At 40.2% G+C, this 23,669-nt stretch overlaps 1 long non-coding RNA gene across 5 annotated transcripts in view; it reads left to right on the forward strand.

Moving 5' to 3' along the window:
• LOC124875993 overlaps positions 1–23,669 on the forward strand; it is a 113,007-nt gene that overhangs the window by 66,329 nt on the left and 23,009 nt on the right. For 2 of the 5 annotated variants that reach the window (XR_007040184.1, XR_007040180.1), the window contains exon 1: positions 16,769–16,900. The exons of the other annotated variants lie outside the window; for them this stretch is intronic. This is a non-coding gene — a long non-coding RNA (uncharacterized LOC124875993). Of the gene's footprint in view, positions 1–16,768; positions 16,901–23,669 lie in introns of those variants that run through there. 5 annotated transcript variants of the gene reach the window in all.

Consider the following 23,669-nt stretch of genomic DNA (forward strand, 5'->3'; position numbering starts at 1 on the left):
GTTCCTGGATGGGTAGAGGCTTGGGACTTTTTCTTTTATGCTCACGGAGAGTCCGACTGCATCTGAGCCCGAGGTCTTTCCTGCTAGACTAGTAATTAGGACAGGACATGTTGACCAGTATCACCTTCAGCTGGGACCATTGACAGAACAAGGACAGAAGAAATTATACACCTGGATGCTTCATAGTTTTCTCTGTTGGTTGATGACCTAAGACCTTAACCCGTTGTTTGACCCATTTAAAGGAATAAGTTAATGTCACCTTCTGTCACAGCTGACCATTGTGGAGAGTTCCAAGCACAATCTCAGCATTTTTGTGTTCAGATAAAGCACTCCTTTTAGTGAGCACCATAAAAAACTCAGCATCAAAATTATTCATAATAGAAAAACTGCTGGTATGTAATGCTTTCTGTTGCAAACTTTACACAGATTATAAGAAAGCTGTTTATAGACAACAACTTCTATTATTTCCTTATTAAGTCAGATGGCTTCTTGAAGTGGAATAACACACTCGATTCTTAACTTGTGTGTGAAATTAAGAAGACTAAACAAAGGCCTGTTTTGCAAATTTTTCTTTAACTGATTTATTGTGTCATGCTGCAGCTGCAAACTTCAATTTATTTTATGTGATTGACCAACAGAAGTTGAAAGACTTATTGTGCAGTGTTGTGCTCTCACACTCAAAACAATCTGGCTTACAGATATGCAAGACCATACCTAAAAAGTATGTTTCTGCGCTCAGATTGTATTCCATTTGTGCAAATCCTTTTTAATCCTACACTTCACGCCTTAGCTTTGTCTTTAGGGATGAAACCTGCGCTCTCAGTTGTGTTTTCTCGCAGACTTTCTTTGGTTTATCTTGGAATGATGTGGTGGTTTGGTTACAGTTCGAGCAAACAGAATGACAGTTCGACTTGGCACTAGTGACTTCTCTGGGCTATGCTTGTTGCTTCTAGAGATATCCATGGGCTGTGAGAACAGCTAAGAATGCAGGTTTTACATGCGCGATAAGTAGGTTTTATCATGGGCATTAGGATTAAACCAGGAGCAGTAGATTTTTGTGCAAAAGCCATTAAATCTGACCTCAGAAACAGTTTCTACATGAGGAGCAGAGCGTATTTGTAAGCCAGCAAGACTTTTTTTGAGAGTGAAAGCAGAGTAAGCAGTACAACATCTAATACAAAAAAAAAAAAAACATCTGGCAAAAGAATTAAACTTGTTTTCAAATTATAAATGTATGCTGCACGATATCAGGAAAACATGTCATCACAATACTTTTGCTGAATGTTTAGACAATTAAGCCACATTTTCCTGTTTCCTTTCTTTCTTTTCCTTCATTACAATGGCCCCACGGGTGCTGCTGAGCTTAAGAATCTTGGTACATAAAAGTATAAATATCAAATTGAGGGGAGTTGGTCTGTTCAACAGGGCAAACTATTTATTCTCATACAGAATTTGCATGTACAGGAGTCAAAAGACAAAAGCATCCCAAACACTCCATTCAAATAGTACTGCAATATTTGTGATTTTGCACACATTGATATTATGATTACGACGGCAATTTGTTATATTGTGCAGCTCCAGGAGTAATGTTATTACAGGAGCACAGGAACATCTGTGCCTTGACCTTTTCTTCGTGCTCTTTGACCTGTAGTCCTGCTTTTTAGAAATCCTTTAACATTTCTCTCATACATCGCAAAATAAATGTTCATCTGCTTCAACATGCTTTACCTTTGTTTATATAGAGAAATACATTGCAGCTAAGGGGGCAATAAATATCCACTTTAGTAAATCACACATCAAGCAATTAAGGCATTTGACAGCCAATGCACCCTCCGCTGTCCCAGGCTCGTCGAGGTTGGCTCCTCAGGCCCCCCTCCTGGCTGAGAAATGCGATTTGGGAAGCATTATCTCAGTGTTTTGTCATCGATTCCCTTGACTGATCGTGGTCCCCGCTGGGCAACAGGCTCTTACTCTTGATTTATAACCAATTATGTGATGATGATTCTGTGCAGAAGGCTGTGAATGGGCTGTGGTTGGTTAGGAGAGTAGTGGGAGCAGAATAAATCACCAAACAGACTCTGAGAACACACTGCAGTCTTTTTATCTCCCTTTGTATTCCTTATCTTACTTTTCCTTTTTTCCACCACTAACATTTTAAACCATTTTATTTTGTCTCTACCTGTTGCAGTTTGTCAAGACTGATTGTAAGCTTTTATATGCTTTAAAATACACTAACTCACAAAAAGTTAGGGATATTTGGCTTTCAGGTCAAATTTATGGAAATCGTTCACGCTACAATGATAATACAGGTCCTTCTCAAAATATTAGCATATTGTGATAAAGTTCATTATTTTCCATAATGTCATGATGAAAATTTAACATTCATATATTTTAGATTCATTGCACAATAACTGAAATATTTCAGGTCTTTTATTGTCTTAATATGGATGATTTTGGCATACAGCTCATGAAAACCCAAAATTCCTATCTCACAAAATTAGCATATTTCATCCGACCAATAAAAGAAAAGTGTTTTTAATACAAAAAACGTCAACCTTCAAATAATCATGTACAGTTATGCACTCAATACTTGGTCGGGAATCCTTTTGCAGAAATGACTGCTTCAATGCGGCGTGGCATGGAGGCAATCAGCCTGTGGCACTGCTGAGGTCTTATGGAGGCCCAGGATGCTTCGATAGTGGCCTTTAGCTCATCCAGAGTGTTGGGTCTTGAGTCTCTCAACGTTCTCTTCACAATATCCCACAGATTCTCTATGGGGTTCAGGTCAGGAGAGTTGGCAGGCCAATTGAGCACAGTGATACCATGGTCAGTAAACCATTTACCAGTGGTTTTGGCACTGTGAGCAGGTGCCAGGTCATGCTGACAAATGAAATCTTCATCTCCATAAAGCTTTTCAGCAGATGGAAGCATGAAGTGCTCCAAAATCTCCTGATAACTAGCTGCATTGACCCTGCCCTTGATAAAACACAGTGGACCAACACCAGCAGCTGACACGGCACCCCAGACCATCACTGACTGTAGGTACTTGACACTGGACTTCTGGCATTTTGGCATTTCCTTCTCCCCAGTCTTCCTCCAGACTCTGGCACCTTGATTTCCGAATGACATGGAGAATTTGCTTTCATCCGAAAAAAGTACTTTGGACCACTGAGCAACAGTCCAGTGCTGCTTCTCTGTAGCCCAGGTCTGGGGAATGCGGCACTTGTAGCCCATTTCCTGCACACGCCTGTGCACGGTGGCTCTGGATGTTTCTACTCCACACTCAGTCCACTGCTTCTGCAGGTCCCCCAAGGTCTGGAATCGGCCCTTCTCCACAATCTTCCTCAGGGTCCGGTCACCTCTTCTCGATGTGCAGCGTTTTCTGCCACACCTTTTCCTTCCCACAGACTTCCCACTGAGGTGCCTTGATACAGCACTCTGGGAACAGCCTATTCGTTCAGAAATTTCTTTCTGTGTCTTACCCTCTTGCTTGAGGGTGTCAATAGTGGCCTTCTGGACAGCAGTCAGGTCGGCAGTCTTACCCATGATTGGGGTTTTGAGTGATGAACCAGGCTGGGAGTTTTAAAGGCCTCAGGAATCTTTTGCAGGTGTTTAGAGTTAACTTGTTGATTCAGATGATTAGGTTCATAGCTCGTTTAGAGACCCTTTTAATGATATGCTAATTTTGTGAGATAGGAATTTTGGGTTTTCATGAGCTGTATGCCAAAATCATCCGTATTAAGACAATAAAAGACCTGAAATATTTCAGTTAGTGTGCAATGAATCTAAAATATATGAATGTTAAATTTTCATCATGACATTATGGAAAATAATGAACTTTATCACAATATGCTAATATTTTGAGAAGGACCTGTATATAATGAAAAAGGGCATTTAAGTAGAAGCATGCAGTGGTGATTTCATCATCTCAAACAATTCATGGAAACAAAACCAACAACAGTGGTGGGTATACAACAACCAAAAATGTCAGCGTCGCAAGGTTGTGTCATGTCCGCTTGAGCATCATCACAGCTTAACAGCGACATCTCATGCTGTGTAGAAGTCGACTTATTGTCAGCTGGGGCTTGGCATCCCACTCTTCTTGAAGGGAGGCTCCCAGGTCATTAAGGTTCTGGGGTACAGAGTTCCAAGTTTCTAGACAGCGATTCAGCTGATCCCATACGTTTTTTAATTCGATTTAGGTCTGGAAAAAGTGTAGGTCACTCCATGTGAGTTACCCCAATCTCCAGCAACTGTACCCTAATAATGCAACCTCGCTGAGCTGGAACATTGTTGTCCATGTGAATGCAGTTAGGCCTGTGTTGGTCATGCAGGGGCACAACGGCTGGGTTAATGATGTTATCCAGGTTGTATGGGTTTGTCACCGTATCATTTACAAAGTGTAGGGCAGTTCAGTTCTGACTGGACACACCGGCCCAACAGTGGCCAATGCATAGCACTCTCCATGACATCTCCAACATCATTGGTGGCCATCATTTCTGCGACTTTCATCAGAGAACAGCATTGAGGCCCACTGGTCCCTTGTCTAGTGTAAATGCTCCCTGGAACATGCGAGACGATGATGCCTGTGCCTGGTGGTGTGGTCAGGTACCCCTGCAGGTTGTCTAGCACACAGATGGGTTGTAGCCAAAGGACCTCTACCTTTATGCCTTTTTGTGACTCTTCCAGTCTCTCTGTATCCCTGCTAATGACACTCTGTGACTCTCTGTGACTCTCTAAGCTCAGTGGCCACTTCTGTCTGAGAACATCCTGTTTGAAGCCTCGCATTGGCGAGATACTGTTGATGAATTGTTAGGTGTCTTCTTGGTCTCATGATGTGAAAGTGTGAACAGCATGATGAAGCGGACTGCTTAAATACCAATTCAGATTGAACCTGGAAACGTATTGGTCGATTCATGAATCAAACTCTTGTGAATTTTGCCCTTATGCTCTTTGTTAAAGAACAGCCAGTTGTGCAAAACGCACTGTAACATTGAACAGTTGGACGTGTGCATTCAAAGGTTTAAGTTCACCTGTACAGGTTATAGTGCATTTTAGGTTCATCCAGAAGTTTCACCCGAAAGCTGAATATTACTAACATTTGTGAGTAGTGTATTTTAAAAAGCTATTTAATCTGCATGACTGCCAGGTGGAAAAATAAATTTGACATGCTTTGCACCCATGTCACACCACAAAGTGAGCCACCCATTCTGCTCTCATGAGTTTTGCTGTTAATGAATCTCGAGCAAGCGCATCATTATTTTATCTCCGTGGCATGAAATCTCTCTTCTTGATCTACTATTCATGAGAATTAATTTTAGATTACCACAAAGCTGGTTCACTGCCTCGCTGCTTTATTGAATGGCAAATAAGTAATTGCACATAACCAACATAGAACTCCCTCGGCAATCACAAACCGACAGAGAGCCTTGTTGATTAAGAACAAACACGTTGCTTGGCGAGGTTGAAGCGATGAGAAGTTATTTCCTGTCCTTTAATGAGGTGACTTGTTTATAGTACTTTCATCTTTATAAGCTTTTGTCAACCTGTTGAGAAAGCTCTCGTCTCAAATCCAACACAGGTTTGATTAACAGCAAGGTGGGAGTGAGTTAATATTTGCACACACAGCTTGAATAGTCCAGAAGGGCTGATCCAGCAGTCATTCAACAGTGTATCAATATCAGTGTCAATTAGGATATAAACATTTCTTTGGAAAGAAATCAGTCATTTTGGCTTACCTTTTCTGCACAAATGCAGGTGGGCTATTATTTGCTGAAACAATGAAAGACAAGACAGCAGAGGTGGAGCATTTTATCTCTGAAGTGTACTACAAAACAAAATCTTTCTTTTCTCTACATCATTAATGGAATCCCAAAAAAGCTGCTGCTGGGAGACGTATCAACATGTTGCTACACTGATACAAGAGCTAATGGCATGGGTGACACGCTGATAATTTGAACATCTGGCAGGGAGTGCCTGTTATTTGTGTGTAAGTGGCGCTTTCTTCCCCACACATTTATGCAGTATGAGTACAGCATCATTGCACTCATACTGTTGTTGCAAGAGTAAGATTAGTTGTTGTCATGGGGTTTCTGGTTTTGGTTTAAGCTTTAATATAAAGTGCCACCACCCTGTACCCCCCCCCTGCCTTTAAATGTGGCATTTAGTCCTAGGTAAAACACACTTTTAGATACACAAACGCACAGGGCAAGAAGATATACAGTGTGATGGCAGTTTTCGAGATTTAGGGAGTCATTAAAAATCTCAGTGTGTAAATGCCAAGATCTGCAGCTTGGAGATGAGTCAGGATTGAGTTTCCAGAATATTCTGCATGAACAACCATCCCACCACAATACTTTGAAACTCACTGTCATTCAAAGCATTTGACTGCTGTATTCAGAAATGTAACCTGGAGTTAATATTTTCCTTCTATAGATGATACACTTGAACCTATCTTACAGTTTTTACTCTGTCTCTCTCCTAGACATACAGTAGCTGTTGGCTGAGGTATTACTGCGACTAACCGTATGTGCTGTCTTTCATCCTATAGACTTGAAAACTGGCTCAGAGCGTATCTGCTTAGCTGTGCTTCTTTCTTAAATGAAGCCACTAAAGGATCTAATACTGCCATTTGCTTTCTAGTTTTCTTTAATGTAAAAAGTTCTCCTGGATCAGTACCTCTATGTTGTTTTTGTGTTCTCGCTCTCGTACCCGTACTCGTCGTCTTCCGCTTATCCGGGACCAGGTCGCGGGGGCAGCAGACTCAGCAGAGACGCCCAGATGTCCCTCTCTCCAGACACCTCCTCCAGTTCCTCCAGGGGGAGCCCAAGGCGTTCCCAGGCCAGCCGAGAGACATAGTCCCTCCAGCGTGTCCTGGGCCGACCCCTGGGCCTCCTCCCGGTGGGATGTGCCTGGAACACCTCCCGAGGAAGGCGTCCAGGAGGCATCCGGTATAGATGCCCGAGCCACCTCAACTGGCTCCTCTCGATGTGGAGGAGCAGCGGCTCTACTCCGAGCTCCTCCCGGTGATGAAAGAGTCCAACCCCGAGTCCCCAGCCTCTGTTTCCACCAGGGAATGCGTGATGGCAGGATTGAGGAGATCCTCGAAGTACTCCCGAAGGCGCAGGGATGCGACCCTCTCATCCACTGGGGTAAACCCCAACACGAGACGGCTGAGCTGGGGGGCAACAAGCAAACCCACACCAGCCCGCCGCCTCTCCCCGTGGGCCACTCCAGAGTAGAAGAGAGTCCAACCCCTCTCAAGGAGATGGGTTCCAGAGCCCACGCTGTGCGTGGAGGCGAGCCCGACTATTTCTAGTCAATATCTCTCGACCTCCCACACAAGCTCAGGCTCCTTCCCCCCCAGCGAGGTGACATTCCACGTCCCTAGAGCCAGCCTAAGCATCCGGGGATCGGGCCGCTGAGGTCTCCACCTTCGTCCGCCACCCAATCCTCTTTGCACCGGTCCCTCACGGTTCCCCCTGCAGGTGGTGGGCCCACTGGGGGATGGCCTCGCGTCTCTCGTTCGGGCTTGGCCCGGCCGGGTTCCGCGAGGAGCAACCCGGCCACCAGGCGCTCTCCAACGAGTCCCGACCCCAGGCCTGGCTCCAGGGTGGGACCCTGGCTCCGCCGTACCGGGCGACATCACATGCCTCGATATTTTGTTCTTCATGAGGGATTCTTGAACCACTCTTTGTCTGACCCATCACCTAGAGCCTGTTGGCCATGGGAGACCCTACCAGGGGCATTTAGGCCCCAGACAACATAGCCTCTAGGATCATTTGAGCACTCAAACCCCTCCACCACGTTAAGGTGGCGGTTCAAGGAGGCGAGGGGTGTTCTCGCTCTGTCTTCTAAAAAACCCCAATCAGTCAAGGTAGATGGCCGCTTACATTGAATCAGGTTCTGGTTCTGCTGGAGGTTTCTTCCTGTTAAGGGGAAGTTTACCTTTCTGCTGTTGCTACATGCATGCTCTGTTTGAGGGACTGCTGCAAAGTCAACGATATAATGCAAGCAACTGTCCACTGTTGCTAAATGTTCATCCAGGAGGATTAAATGCTACAAGTCAGTGACTTAATACAATCTGCTGGGTTTGCTTAGATAGAACATTTTTTAAGAAACTTGAATAATAAACTGAACTTGACTGCATTGTTTGATAACTAAGATTAACTTGGAATGTATGTACTTGACTTGGAATCTTTATGATTTGACTAAATTGACTCTGTGCCTTGAGACGATGTGTTGTTTCCCGCTATGTAAATAAACGGAATTGAATTGAGTTGCTTTAATCTGAATAAACTCTTATAAACGCTTATCCGGGACCGGGTCGCGGGGGCAGCAGACTCAGTAGAGACACCCAGACGTCCCTCTCCCCAGACACCTCCTCCAGCTCCTCCGGGGGGAGCCCAAGGCGTTCCCAGGCCAGTCGAGACTCATAGTCCCTCCAGCGTGTCCTGGGCCATCCCCTGGGCCTCCTCCCAGTGGGACATGCGTGGAACACCTCCCGAGGAAGGCGTCCAGGAGGCATCCGGTATAGATGCCCGAGCCACCTCAACTGGCTCCTCTCGATGTGGAGGAGCAGCGGCTCTACTCCAAGCCCCTCCCGGTGATGAAAGAGTCCAACCCCGAGTCCCCAGCCTCTGTTTCCACCAGGGAATGCGTGATGGCAGGATTGAGGAGATCCTCGAAGTACTCCTTCCACCGCCCGATAATGTCCTCAGTCAAGGTCAGCAGCCTCACATCCCCACTGTTAACAGTGTTGGCGAAGCACTGCTTCCCCCTCCTGAGGTGCCGGATGGTTTGCCAGAATCGCTTCAAGACCAACCGGTAGTCCTTCTCCATGGCCTCACCGAACTTCTCCCAGGCCCGAGTTTTTGCCTCTGCCACCGCCCGGGCCGCAGCACGCTTGGCCTCACGGTACCCATCACAACATCGCAACATCACAGGCTTTCATCTCTGCACAACCATTTTGCACGCGTCGCTCTGCTTTTTATTGTTTTCTTGTGTCTTGTACATTATTGATGTCTTTTACAAGTATGACATTTATATTGTGTTTGCCAATTATTCTCTGGCATCGCAATACTAGCACAGGACAGCCTACCATTGCATAATTCCTGCATGGATGATTATGTTTCAACTGACAACACGTTATTAACCCTGATGCAGTAAGTAGCTTCACATTTCTTAAACAATCATGTTGGAAGACACATCGTGTGGTTGTGGAAAAGATATTAATTGGCTTCAGGAGGGTAAAATTATTGGCATGCATGAAGTAAAGAAAACATGATGAAGTCCTTTGAGCGCCTTGTGCTCTCACACCTAAAAGACATTACCGACCCCCTCCTGGACCCCCTGCAGTTTGCCTACAGAGCCAACAGGTCTGTAGATGATGCAGTCAACTTAGCCCTTCACTTCATCCTCCGGCACCTGGACTCCACAGGAACCTACGCCAGGATCCTGTTTGTGGATTTCAGCTCTGCCTTCAACACCATCGTCCCAGCTCTGCTCCAGGAGAAGCTCTCCCAGCTGAGTGTGCCCGACTCCACCTGCAGGTGGATCACTGACTTCCTGTCAGATTTACACTGATCCAGAGTTATAGGGGCATCAGGGTAAGAAGAGAGGCATTAGATCAGCTGAATACCGGAATATACTGAATCAATTATGATCCATCTATCCACCCATTTTTTATACTCGCTTCTTCCGCACAGGGTCACAGGGGAGCTGGTGCCTATCTCCAGTCTTCTGTGGGCGAGAGGCGGGGGACACTTTGGACAAGTCGCTATTTCATCGCAAGGCAACACAGACACACACACACAGGACAAACACCCAATGCACACACTCAGTCACACCTGAGGGTAAGGGCAATTTAGAAAGACCAATTAACCTAACAGTCATGTTTTTGGACTGTGGGAGGAAGCTGGAGTATCCTGAGAGAACCCATGCAAGCCCGGGGAGAACATGCAAACTCCATGCAGAAAGACCACAGGCCGGGAGTCGATCCCAGGTCCCTCTTTCTGCCACCGTGCAGCCCTTGAATCAGGATCTTGATTAAATATTTATGTCACTCTGGATTGAAACAAATGTTGTAACATAGCGGAAGCTTATCAACAACGCCACAGCAAATGCATGCCGTAATCAAAGCTAAAGGCAGTAAATCAAAATATTATTGTGTTTTTTGTTTTTGTTTTGGACGAATAGTGTATGTATGTCTTGTCTTTTTGCTTGGTTCATAAATGATTTAAAATGTAATTAAAATAAAAAATCCACAAGTTTGGTGCAGTTTTAAATGTCCACACTGAGGGATAAATACAGGATTATTCAATTTAATCCACCAATCAGTGAGTATTATTTCACTTTACACTCCCAATTATGATTGTGAACTTTTTTTATTTTAGAGAAAATTATCTCACACTAAAGGAATTTCTGATACTAGAATATAAATCCACGAATTGACATCTTCCTGCAAATGTATTTAGGCACACAAAATGTATTTTGTAACAAATAAGTTAATGCAGCTTTACAGGGAGCCACAAGTTGTTTAACTTTCTTTTTCATGCACAATTTTCCCTGAAGTCGGATTATGCTGCCTGACACATCACTCCAGAAAAGTTAGTGGTTACAATTCACTGAGCCTTCTTCTCCTTTAGATGGCTGCCATGAGGGGTCAATTACAGAGAGTTAACACCATCAGTTATTAAAGCATTCCCTTTCATCAGCTGAAATATGTTTCTCTGCTGCTGTGTTAGCCCAACATTAAACTCTCAACTTACCCTCAGTTCTGTGTTTCTGACAGAGGAAGTTAACTGCAGTTTTCTTAAAAGAGCAAAGTGGCAGTTATTTTTATTCTGGGGCATTTATTTCAGGGAAACCCAGACATGTGAAAAAGTGCAATTATGGGAAGATACTTCCATCCAATAAGGCTCAAATAGGAGAAATACCTTTTGGTTCTGCAGACCTCAACTGTGTATGTTTTATGTTGTTACTGTTCTGGTCTGATGCTGCTACCTCAACAGATGATGGCAGAAGGGATGGCAATCTCCACAACAGACTTAGAGAAGATATGCTGCATCTTGCTGCAAACTCTGAAGGACTGAAGCTTCCTTACATACATGTTGATTTTCGTTAGAGTGGACCTTACTAAAAATGGTCTAATCCAGACATCTGAACACATAACCTGCTCTGAAGCATTTTTGCATTTTAGCATTTTTATCACAGTTTCTGGTAGATTTTAATAAGTAGTCCATGCATTTCTGTTTCTCTAGGGTATAAATATGACTTACCAGCTCAAATGTAAACTCTACTGGACTTTAACCGGAACCAGATAAGACTGAGGTTGAGCTTTTTGTCAATGAAAGTTCCAGGTATCTGTAATGTGAAAGCAAGAACGATCATGTGCAAAATCATCAGATTGCTTCATGGGAAGTTATATCACAAGACCTGCTTGGACTCCAATAAATATTAGATAATATTTTAGAGATCATGTATTGAGACTCTATGCCAGAACTATTTTTGGTTAAACTTATTTTTTAATGCAGGCTAAAAATGTTTTAGAGGTAAAGTTTGGTGAGCAGTTTCATAGCTAAAATAGCAGAAGTGTGTTGGAAGCAACCTTTTCAATAAAACCACAATGTGAGATAGAAATAATAAATTTAATTCCACCAGTATCATGATTCACAGCTGTTTTCAATTGCTCCCGTTCTGTTGATTGCACTCACCTGATTTCCTTCTCAATTCAGCAGTATTGAAGTTCTTGGTTTCAGTTTGCCTCACTGCTGGTTTCTTCTGTTGACCTGTTGCCTGATCCCCGTGTTGAAAAGTCTTCAGTTTGTTTATTAAAGCATTCAGTTTCCACCATGAGTCTGCCGATGTCCTGTTGCCCGCTTTGGTTCTCAACAACCCTCAAACATGACAAGTAGATGGATAGACTACTCATTGTCTGCGATCTAGCTCACGAAATAAGCCTGAAGTAGAAAGACATCAGAGATCAAGTATTCATTTTGATTTTTTTTTTTTATCATGATAAGACATCTTACTACTGAAGGGAGAGGAAATATTACTGGTTTCACTTCACAGGACCTCGTTAAAAAAAAATCAAACTAACCCTTTAACCGTTGTACATGAACCAGGGTGTCAATTATTGTGCCACCTGTGATTTGGTTAATAACAGTGATTTCTTAAAATGGGATTTTTTTTGACACTGCATAAATGTAGTCAAATTCAAGAAAGGGTTTTACTAAAATGTTCATTGACATTGTATTTAGTTCAAGGTGTTTTGTTCTTCTTTTGTCAGATCCTTGTCTCTTTTTCATTATTGCTTTGCCTTGTCCAGAGTTTTGCCATAAATTGGTCTTATCTTTGTTGCCTCAGATCAGGGGTCAGCAACATTTTCAGTTCAAAGAGACACTTTTGCCCCCGCTGCTACCAAATAACATTTGTCTTGAGCCGCAGAAAAAGAACGATATTATAAATATGTACTAAATGAAATGTTTTATTTTGAAAGCTAATTAACAAATCTAAAAGGTATATCTATGTTCAGGTATTAGAAGAAAATTAATCATCGGATCCTTTGTAGAAGGAGGTCTGCTGAGTGAGCCCTTTCCATAAAGATGACAAATAAGGTAGCCCACTTAAAAATATAAAGCACACGGTTTGAAGCTAAACAAATATTACCTTTAAAATCCTTCTACTATTGGTTCCCTTCTGTTGTAGATATTCAGTGTTGATATTGCATAAAATGATACAGAAGAACTGCTAAAATCCCTCTATTCCCTTTATAATCACAAATATTTCTTATTTGGTTTTGTAAGAGCCACAGTGGAGGGGCTAATAAGCTACACGTGTCATTGGAGCCACAGGTTGCTGCCCCCTGCCTAGGATAGAATTATAGTAATTGCTGGATATTTTACTCTTGTTAAGTAGTGGAGTTTCACATCCACCTGCTCCCTGCCTGTACACTGGCATTATAAATCTTCATTCATGGTTTTGTCTTCTTTTGACAAAACATGAGAAAATCGATGTTTTTCTTCATAGTTCTGTCAAGCTGCTGTGCAACTGGAAGAGAGATAGTTTTCTTTCAGGACCCAACCCTGTGTTAGGAGTGGTTCCTGACTGACAGGTAATGACAGATTTCAACAAGTCAAAAAAAAAAAGTCAACATTTTAAATGATGGAATGGAAACAAGTATTTGGTGTATTAGTACTACTCAAAGTTCTTACCTGTTTAGCATGTCCTGCCCTGATTGCACAACAAACAATTTTGAATACAATAAAGCGAGAGACGTTTTTAATGTTTGTGTCTCTTTCATCCAGTTGTCAACAAAACAAAGGTTGATTAGTAATCAGCAATTTCCTTTTATAATATTGCCAGGATAATTCAGGTCACAGCAAAGTAATTATTTATATAGATGTCAAAGAGAAACACAGCTCAGATGTCAGAATAATTAAAATATAAAATGTTTTCAAAAGACCTTTTGACACTTGCTGTAATGAATTAGTCTGATGCAAATAGCACATGTCTAAATAACATGCAGTGAATGATCTGCAGTCTAGCTGGTGACTCAATGCAAAAATTCCCATTGCCTTAATGATCCTCTGAAAGCTATTTGACTCTCATAGTTCAGAGAGGGAGAAATTAAATGAATAATTTATTGTAATAAATGAAAAGAGGTAGACCTACATTTTATTTTATTGCCAAACCTTTGGAGAATAGGAAAAGACATTTGATTAAGCCAGTTTTTATTGGGCACATTTATCTAAATCATACATGTGGTTTAATGGCAGAGTATCATTATTTATGTGTGATAAGGAGTTTTTGCATCACCCAGAGTCACTTTCAAGAGTTGAAAATCAAACGCTCATGGCTTTATCGCCTATTTAGTGAGTTATTAAAGTATAATCATCAGCGCTGCAAAGAGCTTCTTTATATCTGACACAAAGGAAATAGTCAGGTAAAGGAACATATTTTTCAGCAATGGTCATGAGTTTTTTAGCCTTTCATTCTGTTAGATAATGTCATAGATATTGCTTGCATTCATACATTTTTGTCATGTTTTGACATCGTTGGAGACCTGAATGCAAAGACGTGAATGGCAGGAGTATACTAAATAGAGATGTTCTAATAACAAGCACTAAACTGACAGAGACGGACTGGAAATAGTAGGGTGTGGACAAACAGAGGATCTGACGTAGAGTAACTGGACCAAGCAGTATTTATACCGGGGGAGTTTGATTACTGAATGCTACACAGATGAGTTAATGTACAGATGAGAAACAGCTGTTAGAGACCACTAAACTGAAGCACTGAGGTAAATTAGTAACTCTAGTGACCAAAAACACAAAACAGGAAAACACTGAAGCACAAGAGGTTACAAGGGAACCAAAGTTATGTTAAGTTTCACAGATCATGATTCTACTTTTAATGATTGAAAATCAGTTCTGTCTGTCACAGTGTTCTCTAATTATACCTTAGTTTATGGGTATACAGCATCCATACTTCAAACCGCAAAACTTCATTATATCTTATTGAAATATTTTATGTAGTAAACCAACACAAAATAATGTGTACTTATGAAGCGGAAAAACGGTTACATTGGTCTCTGCCCCTTTACTCTAGTACCTCTTGTTAAATTCCAGTTCAGCCAATGCCTTCAGAAGTCAGTTAATTAGTAAATAGTGTTGAACTGTGTGTAATTCAACTAGTGTAAATTAGGGGTGCACCAATGACACATTTACTTTCAAACTGAGTACAAGTACCTGCATTTAAGTACTTGCTGATACAAAGTACCAACTAAATAATGCCATTACACATCTTGCAATTATTTCGAAAATGTTTTATTTTCAGTCAGATTTATTTGGACTACACTTTTAGTGCATTTTATATGCACCGGTATACGGAATTACACTTCCTATACTTCATCTTTTATTTTGAATAAACAGCCTTGGCACACCTGTCACTTAAACTCATCTCATTCTCCATGGCTTGGCTCGTCTTGGAACCCCAAATACCGAGGGAGAACAACTCTCCACCCTGTAAAACCTTTGTCTGTTCACTATGCGGTTAAACCGATGAGGGAATCAGGCTAACAATGCTTGTCCAAATATCATTGGTTGAGCTAAGAGCTGAAATGCTTTGCAACAGGTGGTGGATATGCATCCTCACAAAGTTGCGTAGTTTGGCCAACGCTGTGTCAGAGAAGATGTCTTCTTCTTCCTCACGTTGTTGTTGTTCTTCTTCTTCTTCTTTGTCTTGCATCGGTTTGATGCTGTGTTATTGCTGCTTACTTGACTGGAGTATGTGTGTGCAAACTGATGCTACCTTTTGTTGAGGAAATGTATCTCCTGTCCCACTGGTGACGGGTCCTGTAGAATCAGAATACTATTGTAAAAATATCAAAAGCTGTGAACATCTTACAGAACACTGTTCAATCAATCATCTGAACAATTAAAAGGCATGGCACAACTGCAAAGACACCAAACTGACAGACAGAGCAATAAGACCAGTAACTCTGGAGTGGCTACATAGAGCCACAACTTAAGTGGAAGAGAGTCTGTCAGTAGAACCACTATCAGTCATGCATGCATCAAATGTAGTCTTTATTGAAGAGAAGCAAACATAAAGGTGCTCTTCAGATGAGACCTAAACTACACGATTTGGTGTACAAACAAAACACTTTGTGTGAAGGAAACGTAACTCATGCTGTGGGGGATGCTTTTCTTCAGCAGGAACAACAATGTTGGTCAGAGTTGAAAGTTAAAGTCCAGATCTCAATTTTATTGAAAATCTGTTTCAAAACTTGATAATTGCTGTTTTAACACACACACTGCTCCCAATCTTACTGAGCGTGTTTGAAAATCTTATACTGTGTCATTTTTTGTGGATTTATATCTTAAATCTTTTATGTATTATTTAGAGTCATAGTCTTGATATTTTATTACTCTTAAAATCTTAGTTTACTTTTGTATCTCCTTTCTGTCAGGGTTTAGGACATTTTGGACTTTGTTTTTGTGTTCTGTTTACTTTTAGCTGGATGTTTCTTGTTTGTGTTTTGTATTCATGTTATTTGTGGTTTTCTGACAGTTTAGGTTTTCTTCTGCTCCCAGTGTGTTCTCCTCTCGCTCCTAGTCCCCTTGGCATTGCTTTCTTGTTTATTTTCTTAGAATGGTTTCCTTATTATTATTATTATTATTATTATTTATTATAGTTTTCTGGATTCCCTTGCACTGTCTTATTTATTAGTTTCTTTTCCGTTACTCCTCTCATCATTTGTTTTTCTCTTTTAGTTATTTATTACTCGGTTTAAGTTCCCTTTATTCTCCAGTTCCTCTTAGCTTTGTTCCTCTAGTTCATCTTTGTTCTCCAGTCCCTCCTTTATAGGTTAGCTTTAGTTATTGTTTACTTTTATTCTAGTCCTCGTTTCCTCTGCTTCATTCTCAGTTTTGTTCTATCAGTGTTGGTTTAGGTTTGTTTACTTTTGTAGTCAGGGTTTCTTTATGGTTTCTATTTTGCTAAGTTCATAGGTTGTTGTGTTCCCTCCAGTTTCTCAGTTTCCTTCAGTTCATGTTTATTCTTGATTCTTATGCTTTAATTTATCTTGGTCTATAGTTTCATTTAGGTCTGCTCACTGTCTTGTCATTTAGTCCCTTTTCTCATGCTTTAGTTTTATTAGGTTCACCTGCTCCCTCTGCCTCCCTGCTTCCATGTCACACCTGTTCCTTGTTTCTTTGATTACCTGCGCTTTGTTATCCCTCGGTATATTAGTTAGTCTGGTTTCTGTGTTTGATGCTGGATTGTAAAATTGTCTTCATGCTTCGTCTTGTCCCCGCTTAGGGAACCTAGTTTCGTTCAAGTGTTTAGTTTTTGACCTGGAGTTTTTGATGTGCTGCTGCTACCCTGCCTTCCTGCTGTGAGTTTATGTCCAAGTCTGGATATTAATAAATCTTTGTTTGCCTCGTCACGAAGTCTTCTCTCCCATCTCTGCGCTTTGGTCCGAAACAAACCCAACCTTTGACATGTTCCTTGGGTGCTGTACTTTACTTGCTTATGTTCATTTGCAGTGATGGTTGGGTTCATTGTTTTGCATAAGTTATCTCATGTTTCTTGGTAACCTGGCTTATTTTTTGCTTTGTAACCCATTTGTTTCAATTATTTTTGTCTGAATTGTCTTGCGTTCCTAGTCAGCCTCTTTCCTGGCCATGCTCTGTGTAGGTATTGTCCCCCTGTGTTTTACTGGTTAGGGATTTTCTTTATTATTTCTCACTCAGTTTTCCCTTCAGCCCCCTGCTCTGCCTCAGCTGTTCTCCATTTTGTAATCAGAGTGACCTGTTTTCACTCTAGTAATCAACTTTGCCAGCAGTTTTTCTGAATTCTTCTGTTTTCTCCTGGGTTTATTCCTGTTTGTTACGCTTTCCATATTGGTTTCCCCTGTGCTGTTGAAGATATGTAAGCACCTCCACTTGCTGTTAGTCATTAACCTAACCTTCATTATCAGACTGCCTTATGCTGACCTACATTTCTATGTGCAATGCTGATCTAGGAAGTATTAACTTATTTGAAAAATGTTATAGAGTATAATCTGAAGCTAAGGTTGTCTAGATTGCTAATTTATCTAAATGTTTGTCCATAAAAAATGCATTCACATGTTCCATTCCATCCTACATAGTGCAGGGAAAGTTGTTGAAATCATGGCTTGTGTTAAAGCCTATATTACATTAAAAGTATGAAATAAATAGATTTTATTTATCTCCCCACAGTAGACCAAAGAAATCCTTCAGTGTGTGTTCATAGCTCAGGAAATGCCTTACCTAATTTGTGTGTAGACTTATCCTGGTTATGAAGGCTGAAATTTTATAAATATTGCAGCAACCTTATTGCAACCTTACAGAGAGCAACATGTTATGCTGTTTGGTTAAGCTTTTTTTAAGTTTAAGACATTAAATAAGGTGATAAATTGATATGCTATATTTTTATTTTCATCTTAGTGGAGATGAGGGCAAATATTTGGTTAAGATTAGGTGTTAATGTTTTTGTTTTAGATCACCATGTTTTCTAGTGATAAAACAAACTAAAGAATAGCCCTGAACTGTTTTTTGTTTTTTTTTCTTTTTTGCAACAGAGCATTTGTCTGTCTTATTTGTTTATTTATTTAATCAACCGATAATGCAAAAATTATCTCTAGAAATTCAAATACATATTCCTGCTATTTCTGTAGTTATTTTGAGGTAAACTCAGTTATTTCTATCTGCTCTAAACTGAAAGAGACATTTAACACTTGACATACAACTCTAAATCATCAGTGTAAATCAATTTACACTGATGATGCGCAGTAAATCATGTCTGACCTTTTGGATGACCAGAGGGTGTTGTACAGAGAGTACAAGCTGAAGGGGATAATGGTTTTCTTCCTAAAGTTTATGAACATTTCATTATATTTATAAGACCTTTAGAAAGCTACTTTAGTACTCAAATACGCCAACAAAGCCATTTTATTCTTATATAAAACTGTACGAGTGACAATACACGAGGTAATGAATTGAAAAACATGTTAATTCCAAGACTACCCTGCAGGGTTTTTACTAAGAAAACCTAAAGACAGTGGATCCATCCATCGCGTGTCCAGTATATGACAGCAGTAGTTAAAAACAGAAAAAAATAACTTATTCAGTAATATAATGGATGATATGAAGAGTTGCTGTTTGTGTGTTGCTGATGAGAGTAGTCCTTAATGTCATGGGACACAAAATGAACATCATAATACCCATCCAACCCAGGATGTCATTGTATAAATATAGAAAAAATAGAAAGGAAATGGGAAGTTAACCACAATATGCAAAGTCAGAAGAAGCATAACAAATAGAAATGCTGGATTAGATTTGATTTTAAACATGTTCAAAGTCACGGTAGTTGTGAAACACATTTTTATTTTTGGTGTTGTGAAATAAAGCTCAACCGGCACCAGAAGGACCGGAAGGAAAAAGGAATTGGGATAAAAATCTTAGAGGCATGAAACATCATCTGTAAAACAGGTGGAGGCAGTGTGATGGCACGGACATGCATGGCTGCCAATGGATTTGGGTCACTAGTGTTTATTGACAACATGACAAAAGACAGAAGCAGTCGGATGAATTCTGAAGTGTTTAGGGAAATCCTGTCTGATCCGATTCCAATAAATTCACAGGGAATGTACTAGAAAAGCAACCAAGGAATTTCTGAAGATAAAAAGAAAAGCCTCCAAAAATGGTGCCATAGTTCTTTTAAACTACGCTCTCATAAAAACACTATATAATACATATTATCCAACTGTTTATGACATCAAAATATGAAGAAAATATCACTAGCACACGTATGTAATTATAATTACATGCAATGTGCCAACATATGGAATATTTGCTTTGTGCTTGTAGATCTGTAGATCTGCCCAGCTAAAATCCTTCAGTTTTTTTAAGACTGAATGAAACTCCAAATTATGGACTGCATCTGATTGTTTTTAGCTGTTCAGGGTTGCCAAGGTTTTCTTATTTGTGTGCTGCTGTTAACTAAAGCTGTATAAACATGCTTGACAAAATAACCATACTTTATCAAACGGAGATATCTGTTAGATTCCTCTGATCTGCAAGTTAAAGGCAGTTTTAGTGATGTTTGGATTAGAAAGTCTTATTTGATATACAACACCCTCAACAATTACTGGCTTAAAATCTTTAAAGGATGTGATAGAAACAGACTAAGATAAAAATCTTTTAGTTTTGCTGCAGTCCTCTCAAGCCTTTTTGCATGACAATTCTGTCTTGTGAAAAATGAGACGTGACATGAGGCTCTGACTTCAGTGGCACTTAAAACTTTAGCCTCAATTTGACTTGTGCACTAAAGATTCGAGACTTGCCTAGACATCAAGTCATATTTAATTTTATTTCTTATGGTAAATGGTAAATTGACTGAACTTATATAGCGCTTTTCCAGTCATACAGACCGCTCAAATCGCTTTACACTAGCGCCACATTCACCCAATCGCACTCACTAACGCTCACACATTCATACACAGATACGTAGGCAACTTGAGGTTAAGTGCCTTGCACTGGGGCACATTGACATATGGCAGGAGGAAGTTAGAATCGAACCCACAACCTTCTGATTGCAAGACGACTACTCTTCCTACTGAGCCACAGTCGCCATTCTAATCAGGAGTGAAAGCAAACTTCTGGGTGGATGAGTGGACATTTTTTGATAACATGCTGCATTCATATTGTCATCATTCATGGCCAAGTTCGCTGTGCCTTTGTAGTTCACACATCCCCAAAACACCATCAGCCCACCCTTGTGTTTCACAGCTAGCTGGAACGGTGTACTTTTCATCATGGGCCTCATTGACTCCTCTCCAAATGTAATGTTTATGGTTGTTTTCATTTTACCAAATAACTTTGTTACAGAGGTTTCCAGGCTTGTTTCTGTGCTGTTTTGGAGAATTTTAAGTGAGCTGATTTGTGTCATTGAAATAGTAATGGATTATTTCTGGTGACTCGACCATGGAAGCCATTTTTTTTTCTTTAGGTATCCTCTTATGCATCTTGAAACAACCACGCCACTTTATCAAAGTCCTGTATGTCAGTATAAGTTATTTTAGGGGTTTTCTTTGTATCCTGTACTATTTTTAGACATTTGTGGCAGATTTTTTTTTCTACCTGACCTTGGCTTAGTTTAACAGAAACCCTAATCTTCAATTTATTTGTTTGAACATTTCTGATTGGCATTTTTAATACCCTGGATGTGGTTTTATATTTATTTCCTTCTTGGTAAAGTTCAACTACCTTTTCCTGCAGATCCTGCAGATAATTTGCTTGCTTTCCAATGGTCAGTACAGCACAGGATGAAACATGCAGAAATCTGTCAGCAGCAGCTCACAAGTGAGGATGGTTACCTTCAGTAGTCATTATTATGCATGTGTATCAGCTTGTGTGTCGCCAGGTTAATTAAACATTTGATTAGGGTCATATTTGTTGCTTCTGTTGTGATTTTTAAAAAGAGCATCACTTATTTTATTAAAAAATGGCTTAACCTAGCCACTAGCCATGAGAAAAAAGTTTTTCAAATATCATTTATATTACCTGGAAAAATTGCCATAGAATTGAAAGTGCCAAAGTATGTAAACCTATGACCTCAACTGTATACTTGCTGCAGCAAGACGATTATGTTACTATAAATGAGTCAACTCCTACTAATTATTTGAATTTTCACATTCCTCGAAGTACTGGGCGAGGCGGAGGAGTAGCAACCATCTTTCAGTCGGATTTGTTGATTAGTCCCAGACCAATCAATAGCTACAACATTTTTGAATATTTAATCCTTAGTTTTCCTCATCCCAATTGCAAAGCACTAAAACCACTTCTGTTTGTTGTTTTGTACCGTCCACCAGGCCCTTATTCTCAATTTGTAGATCAGTTTGGAGACCTTTTATCTGATTTAGTGTTAAATACAGATAAAGTTATTATAGTGGGGGATTTTAACATTCATGTCGACGCTGAAAGTGATAGCATTAAACGCTATATTTAGGCTATCTTAGACTCAATTGGCTTTGCTCAAAACATTAACAAACCTACCCACCTTTGTCTTCATTCTCTGGACCTTGTGCTGACCTATGGCATTGAGTGTAAAGACATAACAATATTCTCTCATAACCTTGTCCTGTCTGACCATGTCTTAATAACCTTTGAGTTTAATTTAACCGAGTACTCCACACCTAAAAGAAAATTACATTATAGTAGTTCATTATCAGGCGATGGTGTAACAACCTTTAAAGAATCTGTTCCACTTTTAATTTCCTCATTATCACTGAAAAGCACAGTGGAGGGCAATAATTCTGTTTCTGCCCCTTCATAAATTGATTATTTTGTTCATAGTGTTTCTTCATCATTGCGTGATGCATTAGACAATGCAGCCCCCTTGAAAAAGAAGGTAATCATTCATAGGAGGCTAGCTCCTTGCTTTAATTCAGAGCTGTGTACTTTAAAGCACAATGTTAGAAAATTGGAGAGAAAATGGCGCTCTACACACCTAGAGGATTCCTACTTAATCTGGAAAAACAGCCTACTGTTGTATAAAAAGACACTTCGCCAAGCTAGAAGAGCTTATTTCTCATCATTAATAGAAGAGAACAAGAATAATCCTAGGTTTCTCTTTAGTACATTTGCTAAACTTACACAGAGTCATAGCTCTGTTGAGCCATCCATTCCCTTAGCTCTTAGCAGCCATGACATTATGGGATTCTTCTTAAATAAAATTGATTCTATTAAAAAGAAAATCTTTGACTTCCGAAGATGATTACTTCATCCTCAGCAAGTGAGACAACATTGGAAATAACTGCAGAACCTGATTTGTGTTTGGACTGTTTTGATCCTGTGAAGCTTCCTGAGTTATCAGAAATATTAGCTTCATCTAAACCTTCAACTTGTATGTTAGACCCAATCCCAACCAAATTATTTAAGGAAGTGTTCCCTCTGATTACCAGCCCCATTTTAGATATGATTAATCTATCTTTAGTAAATAGATATGTACCACAGGCTTTTAAGTTAGCTGTAATTAAACCTTTACTTAAGAAACCTTCACTTGATCGAGAAGACTTGAAAAATTACAGACCTATATCCAATCTTCCATTCTTATCTAAAATTCTTGAGAAAATAGTTGCTAATCAAATGTGTGAGCATTTATACAGCAATGACCTGTTTGAAGAGTTTCAGTCAGGTTTCAGAGCTCATTAGCACTGAAACAGCTCTGCTGAAAGTCACTAATTATATTCTTATGGCCTCAGATAATGGACTTATGTCTGTTCTGGTTCTGTTAGATCTCAGTGCTGCATTTGATACAGTCGACCATAATATTCTCTTAGAAAGGCTGGAATATGCTGTAGGGATCAGGGGAACAGCGCTAGGCTGGTTTAAATCTTATCTGTCTGACAGATTCCAGTTTGTTCATGTAAATGATAAATCATCTTTAAACTCCAGGGTTAATTGTGGAGTACCACAGGGTTCAGTACTTGGGCCAATTTACTATATATATGCTTCCAATAGGTCAAATTATCAGGCAGCATGGGATAAATTTTCACTGTTACGCTGATGATACTCAGCTTTACTTATCCAGGAGTGACGCTGAAAAACTAGTCCATGCATTTGTTACTTCAAGGCTGGACTATTGTAATTCTTTACTATCAGGATGTCCACAAAATTTAGTTAAAAGCCTTCAGCTGATTCAAAGAGTTCTGATGAAAATTAAAAAGAGAGATCATATTTCTCCTATTTTAGCTTCCCTTCATTGGCTCCCTGTTAAATTTAGAATAGAATTTAAAATTCTCCTCCTCACATATAAAGCCCTTAATGACCCAACTCCATCATACATCAGAGATCTGATGGTTCCATATGTTCCTAACAGGGCACTTTGTTCTCAGACTGCAGGTTTACTGGTGGTTCCTAGAGTCTCTAGAAGTAGAATGGGAGGCAGATCCTTTAGTTATCAGGCTCCTTTCCTGTGGAACCAGCTCCCAGCTTTAGTCCGTGAGGCAGACACCCTGTCTACTTTTAAGGCTAGGCTTAAAACTTCCCTTTTTGATAAAGCTTATAGTTAGAGTGGCTTAGTTTATCAGGGAGGGAGCCTTCCTCCCTCCCTGTTGGTTGGAGTAAGGGGGAGTCAGG

This window comes from Girardinichthys multiradiatus, chromosome 11 (assembly GCF_021462225.1).
Source record: "Girardinichthys multiradiatus isolate DD_20200921_A chromosome 11, DD_fGirMul_XY1, whole genome shotgun sequence".
Lineage (NCBI taxonomy): Eukaryota > Metazoa > Chordata > Actinopteri > Cyprinodontiformes > Goodeidae > Girardinichthys > Girardinichthys multiradiatus.